Source organism: Nannospalax galili, unplaced genomic scaffold (assembly GCF_000622305.1).
Source record: "Nannospalax galili isolate Female #2095 unplaced genomic scaffold, S.galili_v1.0 scaffold664, whole genome shotgun sequence".
Lineage (NCBI taxonomy): Eukaryota > Metazoa > Chordata > Mammalia > Rodentia > Spalacidae > Nannospalax > Nannospalax galili.
In genome coordinates, this window is record NW_008354274.1 from 4677031 (window position 1) to 4682820 (window position 5790).

A 5790-nucleotide genomic window follows, 5' to 3' on the forward strand; every position below is an offset into this window, starting at 1 on the left:
CACCCCGAGCCATGATGGCCCCGCCCTTCCCCGGCCGCTGAAACCCAGCTCTCAAGGCTCCACCCGCTGAGCCACAGTTACCCCATCTCTGCCCCCAGCCCCGTGGACGGCTCCCGGGGCCCCGCCTCCAGCCCCCGAATGACAGCCAGGTCCTCGCTGTCCAGCAGTGTCTCCTGCAAAGTGGCCTCGGGCTCAACCTGCACTGCGACCTGGTGGCAACTCCTCGCCTGAGGGCGCACGCCCAAGGCCTAGAAGAGACTGGGGCTGCTCCTGGTCTCCCTCCGTAGGGGCTGGCTCTACTTCGCTGCACCCTGCTGCGTCACGACACTAATCTGCAGGGTGGGAAGCCGAGACCGCAGTAATCTAGGCCCACCAGATGCACCTGCCTCTCTACCTTGCAAGTTCGTTGTCTACTTCCAAAAACTCATGACTTTTGGGCTCTAGAAACCCTAAAGCGCACTGTTGTCCAGAGAAACAGCTTGAAAGCCTGATGAATTATGTAGCGGTTGTCAAAATGTTGGGAAAGTGGAAAGACCACAGTCCTGTAGACTGCTGTGGTTCCCCCAGCCTCACAGCCCAAGTCAGGATGTAGGAACGTTTCTTTTTGAAAATTGAAGGTTGAAGATCTTAAGTGGAGCTAATGTGTGGCTAGGGGGTTGTGTGGAACACAGGAACAGCAACCAGGACTCACCCTGGCTTCCCCTAAGTACCTTAGTTGGCAGGCCAGCTCCTGCCCAGGTCAGAGCCTGAGGCTAAAGTTTATTAGAATTCAGACCCACTAATGTGGTAGGGCAGGGAGAAGCAGTCTGTGCCTGTGTTGTCCCTAGGCATCCTTGTCCTGCTGTGCTTAGCTGGCTTGCTCCTCAGTCCCATACCACATGTGGTGGCAGCCAACTCCACCTGCCTGGGAGTAAGGGAATTCTGTGCTGTTGTGCTAGGCAAACACACTACCACTGAGCTTTCTGGAGCCCCTGAGCAACCTGCCCTGGTAACTTTGTTATTAATGGCCTGGCCAGGGCTGGAGATGTGGCTCAGTTGGTAGAGTGCTTACCTATCAAGCAGGAAGCCCTAGGTTCCATGCTCACTACCACATAAATCAGACATGGTGGCACACACATGAATCCTAGCACTCAGGAGGTGGAGAAGGAGGATCAGGAGTTCAAGGTCATCCTTGGATACATAGTGAGTTTGAGGCCAGCCTGGGGTACATGAAACCTTGCATTTAAAAAAAAAATCAGGTAATCTACCTGAGTATGTTGGCACACATCTGTAATCCCAGGAGGTAGAGACAGGAGGATTGTCAAATTTAAGGCAAACCTTGTTAATGTAACAAGAACTAGGCCAGCTGGGGTTACCTGCCAAGATTCTTTATCAAATGGGGTGGAGGGTCTTGGAGTGGTTGCTGAGTTGGCAAAATGCTTGCCTTGCAAGTATGAGGACTTGAGTTTGATTCCTCAGAACCAATGTAAAAAAGTGGCATGTGCTTGTAATCCCAGCACTGGGGAGGAGACAGGCTGGGGCTCCCTGGTCTGCCAGCCTAGCCTAATTGGCAAGTTTCAGGCCAATTCAAAACAAACAAAATCCCTGTCTTTCAAAAACAAAGTGGACAGTACAGGAAGGAAGGGAGGGAGGGAGAGAGAGAGGGAGGGAGGGAGGGAAGGAAGGAAAAGGGAAGGGAAGGGAAAGGGGAGAAAAATACATGGCCTAAAATCTCAGGATTCCTCATCAGAGTCTGCGCTGTACTGCCCGATGAAGGTTAACTGAGCCTCCTAGATTTAAGGGACCACAGGTTGTCTGGTCTGCAGGGCAGGAAGATGTTTAGGGTAAGGCCTTTTCTGCAGGAACCCAGGAAGCACCTTCCATCTGGGGAAGGAAATCACTCTGGAAGGTCTTGTTATAGGCTGTTCCCCAGTGTGCAGCCTGGTCCCCATGCTAGGCATCCCAAGGACACAGAAGTTAGCTGTCCCTGTGCTTCTGGGAAGTCTGGAGGGTCAGGCATGGGCCCCGCCCAGTCCTCCTTTGTGCCTGCATATGCTGTGTCTACTGCAACCCAGCGCCTGGCTGGGGCCAAGCACCATAGAAACACCAGAATGGCCCTTTCTGGACCACATTCTTGAGACTTGGCAGGTCTTCCTGGTTGTTTTGGAGTACAATCGATAAGATCAGCGCATTCCACAGCAAGGGCACTTAGGACTGCTGGGCAGGAACCAAGAATGGCCCTATTCCCTGAGACTTCGGCTGGTCTTTCTTGGGGAAGTGGGAGGTACTGAGGTTACAGCTCCCTCTCTGGACAGCAGCTGGCCTCTTCTTCCTCTGCTTTCTCTTGGTATTTGTGCACTGCTAGGTAAATTTGATTCTAAGGGATACACTGACTAGGGACAGGGAATGTTTTTAAGTTAATTTATTAATTTTTTATGGGGACTGGAGGTATATCAGTGGGTAATGTGCTTGCCTAGCATGCACAAAGCCCTGGGTTCCATATCTAGAACCCCATAAACTGAGCCTGGTGGAGCATGCCTATAATCCCAGCATTCAGGGAGTGGAAGTAGGAGAATCAGAAGTTTTGTGGGGTTTTTTTGTTTTTGTTTTTGTTTGTTTTTTATACAATCCAGTTTCACAGAGAAGGGACAGTTTGTATTTAGCAACACAAGCAATGACTACAAAATGAATGTTTTCACACTAGCTTTTTTGAGGAACAGGTGCTAAGCTCTCTGCCACATCCCACAGAGTGACAAGAGAGCAAGGAACAGCTAGTATCTGCACATGCAATAGGTGATGTTATGGGAGAGGATCCCTGTCTCTAGGGATCACAGTTATTTTCCCAACTGTCTGCAGTGGATATGTGCCCTTGTACCTGACTCTTCTGCATTTTTGAGTTGTACAGATGTTAGGTCAGTCAAAGTAATATAGAAGACTAGAGAAACAGTGTGGAGGAGGAAGTAAGGTGATACATCTATTTCCATTTTTATTTTGCTTTCTGTTAGATGTACTGAAATTCCTAGACCATAAACATATCTCTAAGTTCAAGCTTGTGGTATTTTACTAAAAACTTGTTAAAGTTGATTTAAAATATTAATGTATAAGAATGCTTTTCTGGGTCTGAAGAGATGGCTCAGTGTTTAAGAGCACTGACTGCTCTTGCAGCGGACCCAAGTTCAATTATCAGCACCCACATGGCAGCTAACAACTGTAACTCCAGTTCCAGGGGCTCTGACACCCTCTTCTACCTCCATGGGTATTGCATGACACAGGTGCACTTACCTACATGCAGGCAATACACTCACATGCATAAAATAAAAATAAAGAATGCTTTTCTGTTGAATGTGGTAGTACACACCTTTAATTCCAGCACTCCGGAAGCAGAGGCAGGCAGCTCTCTGAGGTTGATGCCAGCCTTGTCTATATAGCAACTTCCAAGCCAGCTGGGGCTACATGGAGACCCCCATCTCAAAAAAAAACAGTGCTTTTTTTTCCTGTACATATTATTGGAGATTGTTTTCAGAAGTAGCCTGTATACTCGTTGTACTTTTTTTTTTAATTTAATAATCACATGATTAGAAGAAGCATTTCATTACAGCTTTAACATATTCAGTAACAATTTCCAGAGCAAGGATACATCTATTTCAAAAGTGACTGTAAATTTTTAGGTTCACAGTTGAAATAATACAGTTATACAACATTGAACTCAGTATAAACCCTGTAAGACATAAAATTGAATGATTTCTTTTTATCCTTTAAAGAAGTTCTCCATTTCTTTTTTTCTTTTTGGTCTTTTTGAGACAGGGTCTCCCTGTAGCCCTAGCTGGCTTGGATTTGCTATGGAGACCAGGCTGGCCTTGCCTGTCTCTGCCTCCCAAGTGCTGGGCTTAAAGGTGTGCACCACCATGCCCAGCCTCCATTTCAGTTTAAAATATGCTGATTCCTACATTTTTAATGCTACTAATGCTTAGATATTTGCACATGTGTCTTTAATTTCTTATGTATCTGATTATTACTAGTCACAGTCAGTTACACTTGGATCCTTGGCACCTGAGTATGGCTGTAAAGTCATCAGGTAGATTTCAGTGGTAATGTTTATCATGTCTACTAATTAACATGAAGTAAATTTTTATGCTTCCTCCTCAAATATAAGCCTTTTTCCTTAGTTTGTTGATTTTTTTGTGTATATCATACAGAACATCTCACACAGTCTTATTCATCTATATACCCACTTCCAAAATGGCACCCTCCCATAGCCTCCCCCCCACTAGAGCCCATATACTCGGTCATCCCTGTTACTGTCCACCGTGTTACTGTGTTGTCAGCACCCCCAGCCATTCCCCAGTGCTTGTCCAGCTGCTGAATCTAGTCAGCCTATCTAGAGATCCTTGTTTTAGGAAGATCAGCTGTTCCTCATCTAGCAGCAATCAGTTGTCAATATTCCTTTAGATAAGATTGGGGTCTGCTGTTCATGTTCCCAGTTCTATGCTGGGTTACTATCTCGGAGTCTTGGGCCACCCTGGCCAATAACTCAAAGGTATCCTGTCTAGCATTGTTTCTTGTTATGTAGCCTTTAGCTATACATATGGACTCTTAAAAAATATTGACCCCCATTAATCTTTGGTTATACTTTCCTTTTGGGTTTTTAAGACCCTACAATATTGGCCCAGATAAACCAATTTATTTTTACTCTGAAGGTCATTTGAGGACCTGTTCTCAGGGGTCACATGGGCTTGGGAGGAGCTCCTTTCTTTTACCAGTTCCGCCTAAGTGAAGACAAGTCAAGGGTCCTGCTCGACCATGGCTGGCTTCGCTTGGAAGCATGGAGGAAATGATTCCTCTGACCCTACTCTTTGTAGACTGGACACTGGTTCAGGTCCATTTGGTGGGGTCTCCATGGCCTCCTTGATCAAGAGGACAGGTGACTCACCACAGTTACAGGACATTTTGAGAGATGCTCATAGTTCCCTGGAACTTAGTCGACCTAGAAAGGAAAGGAGCAAAAACTGTCCTTTATGTCCCTCTGTCCAAATTAGTATAGGCCTAGTAGTATGGCTGTTAAATATCCAAGAAGGTTAGTTCCACGAGTCTGGCACTTTTAATTACCATGTGCCATGTAGATAAAGCTTGGGCAAAGACCAAATGCTCTCAGATAAACCTTGCCTAGATATATATTACATCCTTTGATCTGGTTGTACATAAAATTTGTCAGTAGGTTGTTGGACTAATATGGTTCCTCTGGTTTTTTAAAACTAGCTAGGCATTATTTATCTCTCGCATTATCTAACCTTTCCACCATGGTTTCCCCATTTAAGGTGCCCCCATTTTCCCCATTTCTCCTTTAATAATACCCTTCTCCTATGGTCCCACCTCTCTTGAGCTCCTTCTTTCCCTTTATCCCCTAGGTTCCTTGTATAACCTTCCCTCCCCCCTCCCTTAAACTAACCCAATTTTTGTCCATATCTCCCTTGTTTCCTACTGTTCTTCTATTTCAGATTCTTTCCTTTTCATTATCCTGGTTCCTGTAGTTATGTCTGGATACATACTCACTTTTAAGGATTTGGTGCTAGGATCCACATATGATGGAGAACATATGTCTTTTTTTTTTTCTGAGTCTGTGTTACTTCACTTAGTATAACAGTTTCTAGTTCCATCCATTTACCTGCAAATTTCATGATTTCATCTTTCATTGCTGCTGAGTAAAATTCCATGGTATAAATGAATCACATTTTCATTATCCACTCATCAGTTGAGGGACACTTAGGTTGCTTCCATCTCTTAGCTATTGTGAAAAGAGCAGCAACAAACATG

The 5790-nt window shown here is 45.4% G+C and overlaps 1 protein-coding gene across 1 annotated transcript in view; it reads left to right on the forward strand.

The window, feature by feature from the left end:
* Nucleotides 1-5790, forward strand: part of CUNH7orf50 (chromosome unknown C7orf50 homolog) — a 122134-nt gene that overhangs the window by 92471 nt on the left and 23873 nt on the right. The gene's annotated exons all lie outside the window — the stretch shown is intronic.